General features: G+C 37.9%; 1 protein-coding gene and 1 long non-coding RNA gene across 4 annotated transcripts in view; one reads left to right on the top strand and one right to left on the bottom strand.

Moving 5' to 3' along the window:
• ATRN (attractin) overlaps positions 1 to 20,990 on the bottom strand; it is a 161,438-nt gene that overhangs the window by 122,898 nt on the left and 17,550 nt on the right. The window lies entirely within an intron of this gene.
• The window catches only part of LOC140618177 (uncharacterized), a 49,767-nt gene that overhangs the window by 19,340 nt on the left and 9,437 nt on the right, over positions 1 to 20,990 (top strand). The gene's annotated exons all lie outside the window — the stretch shown is intronic.

Here is a 20,990-nt window from a genome sequence, read left to right on the forward strand (position 1 = left end):
GGCAGAGGGAGAAGCACGCTCCATGCTGGGAGCCCAATGTGGGACTCAATCCCACGACTCCAGGATCACGCCCTAAACCAAAGGCAGAGACTCAACCACTGAGCCACCCAGATGTCCCGCTTGAATATCTTCTTATATATTTTGGTCATTTGTATTTCCTCCTTTGTGAATTAAAATTCCATATTCTTTTGCCTACTTTGCCACCAAGTTGTCTTTTTTCAAATTACTGTTTAGGAGCTCTTTTTATATTAAAGAGCTCCCATCTGCATGTTAAATATACTGTGTTTTCTCAGTTTACTTTTCTCTTTATATTTTCTGTCTGCTATCTTTTGCTATATATAACTTTTTAATATTTAAGAAGGATGCTATTTCCTTCCTCACCGTTTTCAAATCATTTTTCCTCCATCTACATCACCAATGTCAGCCTCTCTGAAACAGATGCTCCCCTCCGGGTCTTTTCCCCTTCTTTCTGAGTTAACTATTAACATTCCACTTATTCCTTCTCACCCACTGATACTAGCATCAGTTCATTGCCTTCCATTCAACTACATCAACATCCAAGATGTTCTAAATCAAAAACCAGGCTCTCCATTTCTTAACTTCACCATTAATGATCTCTTCCTCCATCCCACATTAGTCACCCAGTCCTCTGGGTCATGACATTACCTTTAACAGCAAGAGTACCAAAATCTTCATTTTAGGCATCCTACATTATGACTCTTATGTCTCAAGTTAATTTAGCCTAGCTCACCCTTTCCAGTGAGTCATCGGCCCCATGGGGACCTCCAATCCACTAAGCACTTCTTCATGTCCATCATCTACCACCCACACACTTGACTTTCCCACTTACCTAGTTAAGATTCCATGGTCCATCACAATTATCATCACCTGCAGATCCCTTGGCTTCTTTCCCCTTCTCTCCCTCTGCTGTACTTACCTGGATATTGATATCTCCATGTCTTACTCCCAATATCCATTTTACCCCCAAAATGTTAGTCTAAACTAATCATGGTTTCCTGTGCCCCCTGTTAATAACTAATTAGAAATGTGTATCAGTTAAGATTAGGTCCTAATGCAACTGGCAGAAAAATGTAAGTAATAATGCCTTACCCAAGATATAAAGTCCAAAAGAAAGAAATACAGAGCACCTATGGAATTTCTATAATCATCAAGGACCTGATGCTCTTCTATCTTGTTGCTCTGTTATCCTCAACATGTGGCTTCCACCATAATCCAAGATGACTGCTCAAACTCTAGCTTTTATTCCCACATTCTATCCAGCAGGAAGGAGGAAAGAAAACCAGGTGCACATCTTCTCCTTCTAAGTCAAATAAGACAAAACATCCCATCAGCCAAAAGTTACTAACATATCTAAATGTAGACAGAGACTGAGAAATGTACCTATTATTCCAGATGACCATGTACTCAATGAAAAATCAGGATTTCCTTTACTAGTAAAGTGAAGAAAGGCAACGAAGGGTCATTATTAGTCTCTGTCACAGCGCATAATCTAAGATTTAGATGTGAGAGGAAGTCTTGATGGATGGCTTCCAGGAAGTATTTTTTTCATTCTTAAAAAAGACAGTGTGGTTGACAGAGAGATACTTCACATAACTTCCCTTTTGAGGAAGGACTTACTGCCTGGTCAAGAGGCAATCTCCAGCTATCAGTTTCTTGAGGAGCTGCCTTGCCCCAGGTCCCACCCTGGTTAGGGCAGCTCACACAGAGGATAGAGAGGCCAGAGCATTTCAATCCAACATGAAACAACTTTGACAGACAATCCTTGACAGACAATCCCCTTTGCTGGCCTGCAGTGAAGCTCTACTTCTTCCTTTGCCCATTTCTGCTTCCTGCTCCTTCCTCTCACAGGTGTTATAACCAATCTGTGCCCCAAACTCCATCTCAGCAAGGCAGCCATCATCCTATGAGGTTGAACACAAAGCCAACCCAAGGATGACAAACCAAAGGAATGCAAAGGTTGATGAAGAGCAGTACCAACCAACCAGAGACCACTCTAGGTTTATGGACTAATTAATTTCCTACTGGTTACTGATTCATAGTGTGTGTGTGGATACACTTTAGGCCCTTCTGGCTCCGAAGGTTTTCAAGCTTTCTACTATGCTTGTTTTGCTCCTAAGAGTTTCTGTGGATTTCACATACATAGATGTGCTCGGGTCTTTGCAAACCAGCATCACTCTTAGAAAAGAAATAGGTGGGCAGCCTGGGTGGCTCAGCGGTTTAGCACCACCTTTGGCCCACGGCGTGATCCTGGAGTCCCAGGATCAAGTCCCACATCAGGCTCCCTGCATGGAGCCTGCTCCTCTCTCTGCCTGTGTCTCTGCATGCCTCTCTCTCTCTCTGTCTCTCATGAATAAATAAATAAAATCTTAAAAAAAAAATAGGTCACTTTAATTTTAAATATTCACTTAGTACCTTTAAATCTAGCATTTATAAAATTTTACAGATAATGAATAGTTATGATCACAGATAGGCTTTTTTTTCACAGATAGGCTTTTTGTCAACTAAAGGACAATTCTCCTTTTGTAATTTCTCTCCCCAAGTACTCCCACTCACCTCATACTAAGATAAACATTTAATCACCTAGTAAGCATTCTTAACTATTTTTCTTCATACTCATGAGCCCATGATATATGCAAAGTTCTCTTCAATTAGTTTTTGGCTACACAAATTATTATACAAACTTTTCTGCATCTTCCTTTTATAATGCAACAAAACTTTGTGAGAATCTCTCCAACTAAACAGATATTAGTCTAATTCACTTTTTCCATGAAGCATAATATTATAACCTATTGAAGTAGGATTTTTTTTCTGCCTTTCTCCTACTGACATTCATTTTGTTTTCAGTCAGCTAGCATTATGCACATTGCTGCAATAAATATCCCTATACATATGGCCTTACTTGTGCTTTAATTTCTAAGAATAGAATCTTAGGAGGAGGATTACTGGGCCAAAGGAATATGAATTTTAATTGTTAACGAAGCTGCCAAATTATTTTCAAAAAGGCTGTAACAATTCACATTTCCACTAACAATATGTGAGAGTATGCTATTTTCCACATCCCCTCTGTATTAGATATTCTTGTTTCTTTTAAATTGTTAAGTTGAAATTCCCTATGTTCCAGTGAATGGCCGATAAACGTTTACTGAAAATTTAGAGAGATTTGAAAGGGGAAGGTTAGGAATATCAACTATACTTTCAGGTCAACCTTTATTTTATCACTAGTGATCCAGGTACAGACACCAGTACTGCCTGTGCTCACTTCACCAGCAGTCACATAAAGGCATTCAATCGAAACATAAAGACTCTTCAACAATAGAAAACCAGAAATATAAAGAATTAATAACTTCTTGCTTCCACCTAGTTTCCAATTCAAGAATACATCAAGGGTGATTCTGCCGTAGAAACAGATACAGGAAAATAGGGAAACCCTTTATAGGAGGCAGATTTCAAAGGAGTCACCTTTTAATTATTTCTAATTTATTAGTATTATTACCAGGTAACACAGCCTGTAAAAAAAAAAAAAAAAATTTCTCACAGGTTTAGGTTTTTTTTTTGTGCTCAAGTATATTGGACATCAATAAACTTTGACCAAAGTTCCTTGAACATTTAAGAAAAAAAAAAAAAAAAAGGGCAGTATATCATAGGAATGTAAACTACTAACGATGTATAATTATTCACTTATTGAATGCCCTATTCAACTTATATTCCTTATATTCTTACCTGTTACCTACTAGATTTCTAAGAAAGGTATATTGAAATCCCATACCATGACACATTTGCCAAGTTATTTTTCCTTTATGTATTTATCTATTTAGCCACATAAGCTTGTAACCATTAGATCCTCATAAATTGTCCCTTTTATCACAATAATAAGCATTTATATAGTTTGATGTTCATGTTTCACCTTGTTTATTATTATAATTACTAGTTTTTTGTTGTTGTTTTCTTGGGCCATAGATCTTTATCCAACTCTTTTTCATATTTCCTCATCAAATTTTCAAAAATGTCTTTCTTCTAAACAGGACGTGGTTATTAGGTTTTGTTTCTTAACCTAGTCTAATGGTTTTAGTGGCACAATATAATTTTTCACATTTAGTGTGACTGCTTATACTAATTTGATTCCTTCCAATCAACATTTTATTTTAAAGATTTTACTTATTTATTCATGAGAGACACAGAGAGAGAGGCAGAGACACAGGCAGAGGAAGAAGCAGGCTCCCCATGGGGAGCCCGATGTAGGACTCGATCCTGGGACTCCAGGATCATGCCCTGAGCCGAAGGCAGACGCTCAACCACTGAGCCACCCAGGCATCCCCCAACCAACATTTTAAATCAATCTTAGCGAGGAGTAATTTATATACAATAAATGGTATCTTAAATGTACAATTTCTTAAGTTTTGACAAATGTATACCCATGTGGAATCTTCCAAAACAACACATAAAACAGGTCTGTTACCCCCAAAGTTCCTTCACACCACTTTGGAGTTAATCTCTCCCAACATTGATCTTATTTCTATCACTATAGACCAGTTTTATACAACATGATTTAATAAAAGCAAAGAGGGACACTCTTGTGCCTTCTTTTGATCGGCATAAATGTTTCTCAGTATTGTATGTATCAGTAGTTTGTTCCTTCCTATTGCTGAGTAGCATTCTACTGCGTGAATATACCACAACTTGTTTATTCATTCTCCTGTTGATGGACACTTGGATTATGGAGTCACAAGCTCTTATAAATAAAGCTGCACTTGTGTACAAGACTTCATGTGGACATGTGCAGACATTCCTCTTGGATAAATACATAAAAGATAGATCAAATTACAGATATATGCCAAATTTAAAGAAATTACCAAAATTGTTTCCTAAATTGTTGTATCCTCTTAAACTTTCATCATCAAGGTATGAATCTTCACTGTTCCCAGGTGTCCCAGTATTCCCCTGGCCTCAAGCGCAGGTAAGATTCTGGCTGTCCATTTAGTCGTATGCTGATCTTGTGGAGGTCAGGAATATCTACTCTACATCACACTATCCAGGATCTGCAGCTTCATGGTCCTTGTCCTTTGCCACAATGGCCCATACACACACCAGTTCTGTCTGGGAGGATCACAACAGATCCTAGATCTTATAGTTTTCTATAGGTCCCCACAGCAAGCTGGCTCAAGAAAAGCAGAGTGCTTTTCTGCAGATGCAGTTGGGAGAGCCAGGGAAGCAAGACTCATTTAGACTGCCATGTTCCTCATGTTCCTCTTGGCTCCTCTTCATAGCTAAAGTCCCTTTAAGTTTGGATTTTCTGTTGCTTTCAAGTAAAATCATCCCAACTACTAATTCCACCAATTCTAAGATGAACACTTTTCCCCTAATAACTCAGAAATCAGGATGAAAAATAGAAATATAGAAAAATAGAAATATAAAGAAATATATATAAAGAAAATATAAAGAAATATTTATATATTTATAGAAAGAAATATTTATATATTAAATATAATAGAAATATAAAGAAATATATATTAAGAAAAAAATATAGAAAAATAGAAATCAGGATAAAATCAATAGCATGTCACAGTTTAAAAGAAGTGTTTTTTCCTTCTTTGTAGTAAACAAGATAAGGGCACATTTCACACTCAATGACATCTTAGCAAGCTGAAGTTACACATATGGCAAACTCTAGATCTGGTTGAACCCAACTCTGCTTACTCTGTATGTATGTGCAATGAAGTAGCTGAATAAGACTAGAAACACAACATTGTACTGACTGGTCTCACTTTACATTTATAAACACACACCTCGAACAGGCTCTGAGCACTGTAGGACAACAGTCCTTCCATTTCCCTGTCCAATTCACTTGTACACCTTTTATCTTTCAACTTCCCAAACACTTTCCCCTCTCTTCAATTTTAACTAATGATCAGTGGATTACTTTACTCATTTCAAGTGTATTTTCCCCCAGCAGAATGTAAACTTCATGACAGTAAAGATTTTTGTCTGTTCTGTTCACTATTTCCCGTGCCTAGAAGTGTGCCTGGCATCTTAACAGCACTAAGTGAATAACAGTAGAAGAAATAAATTAGGCAAACCATATTTTCTCCCCATTACTAAATACACGTATGTTCCTCTAGTTACAATGGATAAACTATCTAAATTCATCTAGAGTTAAACCATCTACCTGGGTCTAGAAGTCTCATATTCTACTCAGTCAAGGGCACCAGCAGAACAAACTAATTCCAACCCCAACCCTACAATTCTATCCACTGGATCAGCATGAGATGAGCTGTCAGACTTCCTTCTTGAAAAACAAACTTCCTTCAACTCATGTTCCTCTCATGCTATTGCCACTTCTGTGCTCACTTTTACAGCAAAAATCTTGAGAATTATCTACTCTCTCAGACAACATTCTCACCTACTAATTTCTTAACTCATTCTAGCTAGGCTTTAACCTAACCTCCCTTGCCCCTCAAAATCCTTTAGTTACGGGATCCCTGGGTGGCGCAGCGGTTTGGCGCCTGCCTTTGGCCCAGGGCCTGATCCTGGAGACCCGGGATCGAATCCCACGTCGGGCTCCCGGTGTATGGAGCCTGCTTCTCCCTCTGTCTGTGTCTCTGCCTCTCTCTCTCTCTCTCTCTCTGTGTGACTATCATAAATAAATAAAAATTTAAAAAAAATAATTAAAAAAAAATCCTTTAGTTACATTATATAACCATTGGAAATAGAGGATGCCTTCCTCTTTCTTAAAACATTTTCTTCAACAATAGCCAAACTGTGGAAGGAGCCTCGGTGTCCATCGAAAGATGAATGGATAAAGAAGATGTGGTTTATGTATACAATGGAATATTACTCAGCCATTAAAAATGACAAATACCCACCATTTGCTTCAACGTGGATGGAACTGGAGGGTATTATGCTGAGTGAAGTAAGTCAATCGGAGAAGGACAAACATTATATGTTCTCATTCTTTTGGGGAATATAAATAATAGTGAAAGGGAATATAAGGTAAGGGAGAAGAAATGTGCGGGAAATATCAGAAAGGGAGACAGAACATAAAGACTCCTAACTCTGGGAAACGAACTAGGGGTGGTGAAAGGGGAGGAGGGCAGGGGGTGGGGGTGAATGCGTGACGGGCACTGAGGGGGGCACTTGACGGGATGAGCACTGGGTGTTATTCTGTATGTTGGTAAATTGAACACCAATAAAAAATAAATTTATTTAAAAAAAAAAAACATTTTCTTCACTTGGTTTCCAAAATCTCCACTCTCAATTTACAGCTTCTTCTCAGTCACCTCTGGTAAGTCCACCTGCTTGTCCCAGTCTCTAGTTGTAGGAATGCCCCAGGGCTCCACCTCAATCTGATTCTCTGCATGAAGTCATCCTGATCTCATATTGTTGCAAAACTTTAAACTTTCCACCAATATGTATTTTTAACAATGAAATTTTCATCTCTGATGGTAACACCATTCTCCTGGTTAACCCAGGCAAAAACTATGAATAATACAAGCATATCCTCTGTCAAAAAAATTGTTTTCATTTTTTCCTTCCCAATATTTATGACTTTATTATTTTTCTGGCCTTACTACAATTAGTTAAGATGTCCATTATGATATGGAAAAGAATTGGTGTCGGTAAATATCCCTGTCCTGTTCTCAATCTCAGGAGAAAGCTTTCAGTATTTCACCAGTGTGATGTTTACCCTAAGTCCTTTGCAAAATCCTTCCTTAACACCAGATTAAGGAAGTACCTTTCTATTTCTAGTTTACTAAGGATTTTCAACATTAGTGAGTATTGAATTCTAGTTTTTTAAAAAAACTCTAGTTTCTAAAAAAAGACCTAATGATCATTTTCCTTTTCTCCCTTATTCTATTAATGCTGTGAATGATACTCATTTTCAAATATTAAATTGATCTTGAATTTCTCAAATAAACCTATATTAGTCATGATTCTTTTTATATTTTGCTGGATACAGCTTGCAAATACTTTAAAATTTTTTACATCTTCATAAGTTAGACTGACCTGCTTTTTCTCTGTCAGGTTTTGATAACAAAATTATGCTGGTTGTATAAAAACACCTGTTTTCCTATGCTGTAGAAGAGTCTGTGTAAGACTGCTGATATTTCTCTCATAACAGTTTGGAAATTTTCACTGGTAAAGCCATTTGGGCCTGGAGTTTTCTTTTAAGCAAGTTGGTTTTACTAGAGTTTGCCATTCTATCTAAATTTTTCAAATTTATTGGAATAAACTTATTACTAATATCCTACGATTTTTCCAATGCATGTAGGAACTATAGTGAGGTCCTCTTTATCATTATTGATATCATTAATTTGTGTTTTTTCTCTTTATCAATCTATCCAGCAGCTTAACAATTTTGTCCCTTTTTAAAATATTTTATTTATTTATTTGGCAGAGAGAGAGACAGCGCAAGCAGGTGGAGCAGCTGGTAGAGGGAGAGGCAGAAGCAGGCTTTTCGCTGAGCAGGGAGTCCAACCTGGAGCTCGATCTCAGGACCCTGGGATCATGACCAAAATTGAAGACAGTTGCTTAACCAAATGAGCCACACAGACACCCCTAGATTTCACTTTATTTTAAGATTTATTTATTTATTCATGAGAGATACACAGAGAGAGGCAGAGACATAGGCAGAGGGAGAAGCAGGCTTCATGCAGGAAGCCTGATGTGGGACTCGATCCCGGGACTCCAGGATCACGCCCTAACCCAAAGGCAGATGCTCAACTGCTGAGGCACCCAGGCATCCCTAGAATTTATTTTTTATTTTTTTAATAATCTCTACACCCAAATGGGGCTCAAATTTAAAACCCTGAGATCAAGAGTCGCACACTCCACCAACTGAGCCAGCTAGGTGCCCCTCAATTTTGTTTTTTCTACTCTAATGACTTTGAGTATATTTTGCAGTTCTTCTATTTTCTCGAGTTGAAAACAGACCACTGATCTTCAATCTTTCTTCTTTCTTAGTATATGCAATTAAAGCCCTAACTTTCATTCTCATCACTACAGGAGATGTATCCCCTTGTTCTGACATATAATACTTTCACATATCATTCAGTTCAAATTTTCAAATTTCCAGTGTGACTTCTATTTTGATTTATGAATATTTTGAAGAGCACAGTAACTACAGGTGCAGTATTCTCCATATGTTAGTTAGGACAAGTGTTTTAAAATCTTTGTTTTATTAATAACAGGAGTGTTAAAATATTTTTTAACATCAATAGATGTTAAAAGAGAGGAGGAAAACCTAATGAACAGGATAAATACATGGTTTTTAAATGTTTCCCCACATATTGCTTATTGGTTATAAGGAGGGAATAAAATAGTAATTCGTGAAAAAAAAAAAAAAGACAACACCTCAAACAGGAGAACAAAATTAATATAAAAAATAAGGGAGATATAGCCCTCCAGGTATGGTATCCTGAGAAAGGTCATCCCTTCACCTATGCAGTATTCTGACCAAGAATGCATAACTTGAATCGAACCATGAGGAAACATGAAACAAAAGCAAAAATAAAGAACAGGAATAAAATGAGGTGGGGGGGAGTGTATTCATGAAAGAGCATCAATATCATTTTTTTTTTAATGGGGGGTGGCTCGGTGGCTCAGTGGCTCAGTGGTTGAGCATCGGTCTTTGGCCCAGGGCGTGATCCCAGAGTTCCGGGATCAAGTCCCACATCTGGCTCCCCGTGAGGAGCCTGCTTCTCCCTCTGCCTATGTCTCTGCGTTCTCTCTGTGTCTCTCATGAATAAATAAATAAAACCTTTAAAAAAATAAAAAATAAGAAACAAAAAATAATTAAAAAATTAAAAATTTTAAAAAGGAAGAAAGTCAGTAGAAATGTTCTACATCATGAGTCAGCAAACTACAGTTCTCAGGCCAAATCCTGCCTGCTGATTATTCATGTAAATAAATTTTATTGGAACACAGCCATGCCCTTTTGCTTATTTATGGTCAATGGCTACTTCACGTTACAAGAGCAGAAGTGAGTAACTGTAGACAGACTAAGCAGAAAATACTATCTGGCTCTTTCTAGAAAGATTTGCTGACCAGGTTCTAAATTAAAGTAGGCTATAGAGACATAACAATTAGATGCAGTGTCCAACCTTAGACTGGGTCTGGTACTAGAAGGTGGGGGGAAGCAAATAATATAAAGAACATTATTGGGATCCCTGGGTGGCTCAGCAGTTTAGCGCCTGCCTTCGGCCCAGGGCGTGGTCCTGGAGTCCCGGTATCAAGTCCCGCATCGGGCTCCCTGCATGGAGCCTGCTTCTCCTCCTGCCTGTGTCTCTGCCTCTCTCTCTCTCTCATAAATAAATAAAATCTTAAAACAACAACAACACAAAAAAAAAACGGGATCCCTGGGTGGCTCAGCGGTTTAGTGCCTGCCTTCCGTCCAGGGCGTGGTCCTGGAGTCCCAGGATTGAGTACCACATAGGGCTCCCTGCATGGAGCCTGCTTCTGCTTCTCCCTCTACATGTGTCTCTCATGAATAAATAAATAAAATCTTAAAAAAAAAAAAAAAGATTATTATTAGGTCAATTGACAAAATGTAGTACAAACAATAAAGATATTATATCAATGTTAAGTATACTGAAGCTGAAAACTACCTTAAGACTTGTCTCTTAAAACTACCCTTAGAAAATATACACTAAAGTATTTTATTTAAAGGGTCAAGAGCCATGAGATATATATATTACTCTCAAATGGCTCAAAGGAAAATCAATATATGAATGTGTGAGGAAGAAAGAGAGCACAAGCAAGATCACAAATGACAGACTATTTTTTATCCCTTTGTCTCGTTGTGCTTCTGTCTAGGAATGTTTTCCTAACGTATCTTACAGTTCATTGATTCTCTCTTCATCTACATCTAAGATTCCTAAAATCAGTTACCATATCTTCAGTTTGTTAATTCTTTTTTATATTTTCTAATTCTTTGCTGAAATTGTTGATCTAGTCATTTAAATTCTTAAAGCGATCATTTATTGCAGTCTGTTTCTAATCATTCTAATTACTTACTGTGTCTCCACTAATGTCCTTTTTCAATTCCAAGATCTAATCTAGAACCCAACACTGCAGTAGTTATCATGTCGTCTTGCCTCCCTGAATCTGTTTCTTTTTAACAATTTAAATTTTAGTTGAGGTAACAGATTTACATACAGTTATAAGAAATAACACAGAGTGATTATTACCAGGTTCCCTAACTGGTAACATTTTTCCAAAGTACAGTATATATCACAACTAGAATACTGATGTTGATAAATCAATCTTATTCAGATGTCCAGAGTTTTACCTATAGTCACTTTTAAGTTCACCACAATTTTGTCACCTGTATCGGTTTATGCATCCACCACCCTAGTCAAGATACTAAACGGATCCAGCACACCAAGGATTCTTCATACCTTTGTAACCATATAGCTCCCTCCCACATCCCCCCACCCCACTCCACATTCTCAATCTCTGGCAACATTTAATCTTTTAATCTTTTTGCAATGTTCCTTTGTCTTGGTAATTTTCTTTGCTCTAAAGTATAACCTGTCAATTATTAGTATAGCCATTCCTACTTTTTTTTTCCCAATTAATGTTTGCATGGTATAACTTTTTCTATTCTTTTACTTTCTACCTACATACATTGTTAAATTTGAAGTGACTTTCCTACAGTAAACAGCATAGAGTTGGGTCATATTTTTTCATCCAATTTGCATTTACATTTTAGGTAATTATTACATTTATAGTAATTATGGATATTTTTTTTGTTTTTTTTTAATTATGGATATGTTAAGGCTTAAGTTGGCCACTCTATTATTTGCTCTATATTTATTTTCTCTGGTCCTCATTCTTCTGTTTCTCTCCTTTTGTCTTCTTGTGGGTCATCTGAACATTTTTTAAGATTCTACCTTGATTTACTTATGTCATTTTTATCTTTTCATATAGTTTTCTTAGTGGTTACTCTTGGCACCAGAATACACATATGTGACTTAGAACAACCTACCGGTAATAATGTTCTATCACTTTTAGTGGAGCGTGGCCACCTCTCTCTTTCATTTAGGTCCATTATCCTCACCATTTTATTTTTTAAAATATTTTAGTTATTTGAGAGAGCTGGGGGGCAAGGAATTTCAAGCAGACTTCCTGTTAGGCTCGGAGCCCAATGTGGGGCTCAATCCCACAACCCCGAGATCACAAACCTACCCAAAACCATTAGTCAGACGCTCAACTGACTGAGCCATCCAAGTGCCCATATCTTCACCATTTCAAATATTATTATATTTAGTATCAGAGATTTTATATTTTTTTAAGATTTTATTTATTTATTTGAGAGAGAGCACAAGGTAGGGGGAGGAGCAGAGGGAGAGGGAAAAGCAGACTCCCTCTGAGCAGGGAGCCAACACTCAATCCTAGGACCTTCAGATCATGACCTGAGCCGAAGGCACTTAACTGACAGCCACCTCGGTGTCCCTGGTTTTATATTTTTAAAAGGACTTTATTTATTTGAGAGAGAGCAAGGGGAGAGGGAGAATGAGAATCTTGAGCAGACTCCCCACTGAGCAAGGATCCAACACAGGGCTCAACCTGGAGATCATGACCAGAGCCAAAATCAATAGTCAGATGCTTAACCAACTAAGCCATCCAGGCATCCCTGGCTTTATTATTTTTTATTCAGTCAACAAACACGATTGCTAACACTCAGGAGGAAAAGGAGAGTCTATCATCATATATACCTGTGTTTCTGCTCTCTCCATTGTTCCTTCCTTCTTCTTGATGCTACAAGATTCAGTCTTTTATCATTTCTCTTCTGTTTAAAGAACTTCCTTTAGCCAATCTTTAATGATAGATCTGCTAGCAACAAATTCTTTTCATTTTCCACCATCTGAGAATGTTTTTATTTCCTTCTAAGTCATGAGGGACAGTTTTGCTGAACACAGAATTCACAAATAACAGTTGTTTTATTTCAACACTTGTGAAATAATGTGCAGCTTCCACTGACCCCCATTTTCAGACGAGAAATCTGTTATCTGCATGTGTGTTCCCCATCATTTCTCTCTGGTTGCTTTCAAGACTTTTTCTTTGCCCTTAGGCTTCTAGGCTTTTATACCGCATATATTTATGTAAGCATATATTTATCGATTTGTAAATATATACTTGATGTATTTGTCTATTATTTAACCAATACCACAGTATTTTGATCACTATAGCTTTATAGTAAGTCTTGATGTCAGGTAGTGTTGGTCCTCCAACTTTGTTCTTCTACTTCAATATTGTGCTGACTACTCTGAGTCTTTTGTTTCTCCATATAAATATATTAGAATCAACTTGTCAATATCCATGAAATAATTCAGTAGGATTTTGATTGTATAGATCAAGTTGGAAAGAAGGGAAGAACTGATACCTTGACAATATTGAGCCTTCTTATCCATGAGCAGGGAATATATCTCCATGTACTTACTTCTTTGATTCTGTTCATCACAGTTTATAGTTTTCCTCATACAGATCTTACACATATTTTGCTAGACCTATGCCTAAGTATTTCACTTTTGATAGTGCTAATATAAATGGTATTATACTTTTAATTTTAAATCCCACTTCTTCATTGCTGGTATATAGGAAAGCAACTGAATTCTGTGTTTTTTTAAAAAAAGATTATTTATTCATAAGACACACACAGAGAGAGAGAGAGAGAGAGAGAGAGAGAGAGAGAGGCAGAGACATAGGCAGAGGGAGAAGCAGGCTCCTCACAGGGGGCCTGATGCGGAACTCGATCCTGGATCCTGGGAGGATCACGACCTGAGCCAAAGGCAGACACCCAACTGCTAAGCCACCCAGGCTTCCCTGAATTCTGTGTATTAACCTTGTATCTATCTCACACCTTAGACTTCAATAAGAGTTTAAGTATGATGCATCTCGGTGCAGATTTGAGTTTTTCTTGTATAGGGTTTGTAATTTCCTGAATTTGCAGGTTTGTTTCTTTTGCCAAATTTGGTACATTTTCAGACATTATTTCTTTCAAATATTCTTTCAGCCCCACTCTCATTTCTTCCTGAGACTCCAATTATACAAGTATTAGAACTTTTGTTCCACAGATCATTTTTTTTCAAGTATGTTTTCTCTGTTATTTAGACTGGAAGATCTCTAATTGTTCAATTCTCAAGTTTAGAACTCTATCATCTGTCACTGTCATTCTACTAATTGAACAAGTTGGGGGAGGGATTGTTACTGTTTTCCAATTCTAAAATTTCCATTTGGTTTTTTTTCTAATTTCATTTGTAATTTGGTTCTAATTAATTTTATTTAGGTCTTTGTTGAGATTATGTCCATTTCTCTCAAGACAATTTTTAATTAATTTTAAAGCATTTTTTATGACAGCTGCTTTAAAATTCTTGTGAGAAAACTCCAATATCTGATTCATCTTGGGTTGACATCTGTTGATTGCCTTTTCAATCCAAGTTGCAATTTACTTCATTATTGGTATGACAGGTAATTTTCTACCCTATCTCGGACATTTTGTCTATTATGTTAGAAGTCACTAACACAGAGTCTTATTAAATATTTTATTTTAGCAGGTAGTCACCCTGTTTATTTTTAGCATATGGATCTTGATCCAGTTTTCTGGGATATTATTCCAATGGTAGATTAATTTTCAGATTCTGCACGGTGTTATTTGGCCTGCTCTGTTTATCTGGTACCACTGGCCCTGCTGCTTTCATAGGTCCCTGCTGCTGCTGCTGCCTGAGGGGATAAAAGGAGTTCCCCAAGCCAGGCTGCCAGGAGCTTCTTGGTGGGAAATGAGTGTGATGGCCCAAGGTTTCCCCCCAACCCCCCCAGGGTTGATCCCCCTTGCTGATATTAAGCTTGCCTGCCGTTTTCAGAGGGAGTTCCATTTGATTCATGGAAGAAATGAGCCTACCTGGACTATATTCTATTCTGTATTCTCAGAGAGTCAGGATGCCCTGGGTCTGGGAGGCCTTCTTCTGTTGGGTGGGGGGAATGCAAGATGCCCTATGGCTATATTGTTCTTCTGGTCCTGTGAAGAACCAGCTTACCTTCTAACAACATTTCAGAGTTCTCATTTGGCTGTCTTCTGCACCAATTCCAGGATTTATAGCTAGAATTAGCAAAGAAAACGAGTCTATACTATCTCACATGTACTGGAAATCTCCCTATGAGTCCACTTCAATTATGTTTTCTCTCTTGATTTTTCATGAATTTTTTTATTTTTATATATCGGGTTATTTTTTAGTGTAATGCCAGACTAAGTTGGGTTTTTTTTAAAGATTTTATTTATTTATTCATGAGAGACAGAGAGAGAGAGAGGCAGAGACATAGGCAGAGGGAAAAGTAGGCTCCCTGCTGGTGCCTGATGTAGGACTTGATCCTAGGACCTTAGGATCATGCCCTCAGCCAAAGGCAGATGAGATGTTCAACCACTGAGCCACCCAGGTGTCCCAGACTAAGTTTTATGATATGTTATAAATATAACGTATATAGTTATCTTTGGGCTAAATCCCCGAGTAGTGCAATTGCTGGGTCGTAGGGTAGCTCTATTTTTAACCCTTTGAGGAACCTCCACACAGTTTTCCAGAGTGGCTGTACCAGTTCACATTCCCACCAACAGTGCAAAAGGGTTCCCCTTTCTCCACATCCTCTCCAACATTTGTTGTTTCCTGTCTTATTAATTTTCACCATTCTCACTGGTGTGAGGTGGTATCTCGTCATGGTTTTGATTTGTATTTCCCTGATGGCAAATGATGCAGAGCATTTTCTCATGTGCTTGTTGGCCATGTGTATGTCTTCTTTGGTGAAATTTCTGTTCATGTCTTTTGCCCATTTCATGATTGGATTGTTTGTTTCTCTGTGGGTGTTTTACCCCAAAGATACAGATGCAGTGAAAAACCGAGACACCTGCACCCCAATGTTTATAGCAGTAATGTCCACAATAGCCAAACTGTGGAAGGAGCCTCAGTGTTCATCAAAAGATGAATGGATAAAGATGATGTGGTATATATATACAATGGAATATTACTCAGCCATTTGAAATGACGAATACCCACCATGTGCTTCAACATGGATGGAACTGGAGGGCATTGTCTACGGCCATACCACCCTGAACCCGCCCGATCTCGTCTGATCTTGGAACTAGAGGGCATTATGCTGAGTGAAATAAGTCAATTGGAGAAGGATAAACATTATAGGGTTTCATTCATTCAGGGAATATAAAAAATAGTGAAGGGATTATAGGGAAAAGGAGAGAAAATGAGTGGGAAAAATCAGAAAGGGTGACAAAACATGAGAGACTCCTAACTCTGGGAAACGAACAAGGGGTAGTGGAAGGGGAGGTGGGCGGGGGGATGGGGTGACTGGGTGATGGGCACTGAGGGGAGCACTTGACAAGATGAGCACTGGGTGTTGTACTATATGTTGGCAAATGAACTCCAATTTTAAAAATACCATAAATAAATAAATAAAATGATGTATATAGTAACATGTAAATACATATTACATATTCTCACTAAATATATAAAAACATACAGATAACTTGAATCAATGGCTGATGGTCTTTCTCCAGAGAAAACATTTACTTCTAGCAAGTAATAAAGCTAGGAGGAGCTCTCCTTAATCCAATCAAGGACTGGGGTGATTTGAAAGTTGGTTTCAGCCTCTGTGAGAGCTAATCCTTAAGGTGTAGCCTATCCTTCAGAGTTCCCAACTAAAAGCCTGCGATGGTTTCCAGCGCCCTTCCTACTTTGCAGGCTCTGAACCCCAATTTTGTCCCTGACCTCTACATAACTACCAAAAACTCTACTTAGAATCTCAGCCTCCCTGCCACCACCTTCTTCAATTTCTTAGATGCAGACTTCAAATCAGCCAATCACTCCAAGGAAAAAGCCATACCAAAAGCGGGCCTCACCTCTGAGCTTTCCCTCTCCAAAATACAGATCTCTCAAGTCCTTGCTGTTTGTCTTGCTTACTTTGCAAAGTCTTTAAACAGATTTTTAAAAAAATATTTTCCAATTTTTTCAGTTGTTCTCAGTTGGGAGTGTTGGCTTAGAAAAAGGTATTCTACCACTGATATGAACAGAAATATCCCCCAGTAGTTTGTTTTGTGATGTGAAAAAGATATTCCAAGCTCATTTTATAGATTTCCTGGCTCCCTTTTTCCAAGGTACCCTAGGTTCCTTTTACTGGGAATTATTATTTAGAGAACAGAGTCTGGAACTAGAAGTGTTTGATGCTATCTAAGTGGGTTTCTGAGATTCTTTAGTAGAGAGAACTAGAAAATACATTTTTTAAAAAAGAAAATATAGGGATGCCTGACTAGCTCAGTTGGCAGAGTATGCAACTCTTGATCTCAGAGTTGTGAGTTCAAGCCCCACACTGGGCATGAAGGCTACCTAAAAAAATAAAGAAAGAAAATAAAAAAATACATAGGACGCCTGGGTGGCTCAGCAGCTGAGCACCTGCCTTTGGGTCAGGGCATGATCCCGTGGTCCCAGGATAGGGTCCCATATCGGGCTCCCTGCATGGAGCCTGCGTCTCCCTCTGCCTATGTCTCTGCCTCTCTCTCTGTATCTCCCATGAATGAATAAATAAAATCTTTAAAATAAATTTAAAAATAAAAATAAATTTAAAAAAAATTAAAAATAAAATACATCATGAATTCATACTGACACTTCTAAGTCAAATTAAGGATTCCAGAACTCTCACCCAATTTCTCTGGGTCTCTTTCTCCCACCAAAATCTATGGCCTCAATCCAATGTAACTATCCACTTGCTTAAAAGCTTACAATACATACCTCCAGAATAATATCAATATTACTACCAGTTATCTGATTACTAAAAAGAGCTTATGATATCTTTGCAGTCCTTTGTCCTTAGGGGTATCTATTACTAGAAACTTACAGACGAATGATTATGTTTCAAAGTCACTTGAAATACTCTTTATGCTTCAGCCTCAAACCTGATATACATTTAGGTTCACTTATTTTATTTTGCATTTGATTTTTCTGAATTCCTTTTTTCCTCTCATTTTAATTTATTCTTGTTTTATAATGTGGCAAGACATTTATATGATCCTAAGGCATAATCCACAAAACAAAGTATACTCTAAGTTTAGGTTCTATACCTATTTCTTCCACCAACTCCCTCCCTCCCTCTCTTCAGAGTAACCATTTTTAGTAGTTTCTGGTTTACCATTCCTTTGGTGGGTCTATGTATATACAAAACAATATATATTTGCAAATGTATAGGCCCCTTTCTTTGAAAAATGGTAGCAGATAACACTACTATTCTGCTCCTTGCTTTTTTCATTCAACAATATATTCTCAAGATGACGACACAACATACAGAGATAGTCTCTGTTCCTTTTTAGAACTATTCCCTTTATAGTACTCCATTGTACAGATATGCTATATTTCACCTAAACAGTCTTCCAACAATCTGACTAAACTGCTATTCAATTTTGCTTCATAATTTAAATTCACACAAAAATTCAAATAGTTGGGCAGCCCCGGTGGCTCAGCGGTTTAGTGCCGCCTTCGGCCTGAGGTGTGATCCTGGAGACCCAGGATCGAGTCCCACGTTGGGTTCCCTGCATGGAGCCTGCTTCTCCCTCTGCCTGTGTCTCTGCCTCTCTCTCTCTGTCATGAGTAAATAAATAAAATCTAAAAAAAAAAAAAATTCAAATAGTCTTACTGTGATGGCCAGATCAACGAATTTACTGCTACTCTGGCCTTTGCAGTTACAGTATAAAGCAAAGAAACTAATTACATAAGCAAGAAGCAAAACATATTAACAAAGCCCCCCACTCAAATCCCTGATACAGAGTTTTCAACTAGAATACACATCAAAATTGCCCACAGAGCTTTAAAAAACACAAATGATGGGGCCCCAACACCAACCCCTCTCAGCTGGGATCTAGCACTGCATTTGGTGACTTTAAAAGCTCCACAATTTTCTTTTTTTAAGATTTTATTTATTTACTTGAGAGAGTGAGTGAGAGTGCATGCACACAAGGTGAGGGGAGGGGTAAAGAGAGAGGGACTCCATCTCAGGACCTCAGGATTATGACCTAAGCTGAAGGCAGCCACTTAACCACTGAGCCACCCAGGCACCCCAATGATTCTAACACATATGACAAATTAAGAACAAATCTTCCATATACAACCTTGGAATTTCTAGATGTTAAAGTAGCTGAATTTTTGGCACTGAAACATTAAAAATATTTCCACATTCCCAAATTTCACCTTTAGTCAAAAATGTTTAATTCCTTAAAATCAAAATACAATGAAGAGCACCTGGCTGGCTGTTAGTGGAACAAGTAACTCTTATCTTGGAGTTCTGCTTTCAAGCCCCACACTGGGTGTAGAGATTACTTAAATAAGTATTTTTTAAAAATACAATGTAAAAAGTTCATCATGAAAATGTATTCATACTGATAACCCTAATACCCTAACATGTAACGACTTAAGCATTTGTCCTAATTAGTTAAAAAATAATAAATCTACAACTAGAATAAATCATATAACATTATAAATGAGTGCTATATGCTTAAATGTTTAGGATATCCTACCATACTCACCCATGATGATAATTAAAACTACCACAAAATAATATGGCTCCCTCATATTTTTAAAAATAAATCATCTACCTTGAAAGACTCAATAAAATCAAAGGACAATTCCTTTGCTCAAATCCTGGGCTCTGTCCTAGGAGTTGTCCTGGATCAAGTTCTCCATGATCCCCCTTAGAGTAATAGTATCTGCATTCAAGGCTTCTCTTCCCATCTATATGCTGGTAACTACTCAAGGTACATTTCCGGCACAAAGTTAGACCCATGTTTCAGACAAATATTTCCTATGTCAAAAAATTAAATTAAATTCTGGTCCTTTACTTTTCTAACAGTTTGTCACCATGCACCTTTATGTTTCAAAACTTATCAACTGTTCCTTGACTTCACTCCATTATTCATTTAGCCTACAAAACCACTGCCATTTTTGTTCTTCTCCTATTCCCACTGCCACTGCCAATACCCTGGTCCAAAATTCTCTGCACCCAAGCTTGGTCTCCTGTGACACCTCAGCCTAGCTCCCCAAACTGGCCAGTTCTCCACAGGGCAATCTGTTATCTTCCTCAAATGCCAATCTGATCATTCAAACATGCCTGGAAACCTTTGCCTGCCTTAGCTTAGTTGGGGCCCCATCATTTGTGTTTTTTAAAGCTCTGTGGGCAATTTTGATGTGTATTCTAGTTGAAAACTCTGTATCAGGGATTTGAGTGGGGGGCTTTGTTAATATGTTTTGCTTCTTGCTTATGTAATTAGTTTCTTTGCTTAATACTGTAACTGCAAAGGCCAGAGTAGCAGTAAATTGGTTGATCTGGCCATCACAGTAAGACTATTTGAATTTTTTTTTTTTTTTAGATTTTATTTATTTACTCATGACAAAGAGAGAGAGAGAGAGAGGCAGAGACACAGGCAGAGGGAGCAGCAGGCTCCATGCAGGGAACCCAACGTGGGACTCGATCCTGGGTCTCCAGGATCACACCTCAGGCCGAAGGCGGCACTAAACCGCTGAGCCACCGGGGCTGCCCAACTATTTGAATTTTTGTGTGAATTTAAATTATGAAGCAAAATTGAATAGCAGTTTAGTCAGATTGTTGGAAGACTGTTTAGGTGAAATATAGCATATCTGGACTTTATACAAGGTCTATCACAATCCAACCCCACCTTACCTCTCCTGCTCCACCTCTAGCCACTGCTCCCCAGACTGAGCAGTCCAAAGTGCCACAATATTGAATGTCACTCTCCTCCCTCAACTCACCTGTCCTTAAGTCCCCATGCTTTAGCACATTCTATCTCTACCTTCCTTCTCTCTTGCTTCCCCTCCTAGTAAACTCCTAACCACCCTTTCAGATCTCAGTTTAAATGTCCCTTGGAACTCTGGAAACTGTACCCAACATATTTGATATTGAGCTGAGTGATG

Source organism: Canis lupus, chromosome 26 (assembly GCF_048164855.1).
Source record: "Canis lupus baileyi chromosome 26, mCanLup2.hap1, whole genome shotgun sequence".
Lineage (NCBI taxonomy): Eukaryota > Metazoa > Chordata > Mammalia > Carnivora > Canidae > Canis > Canis lupus.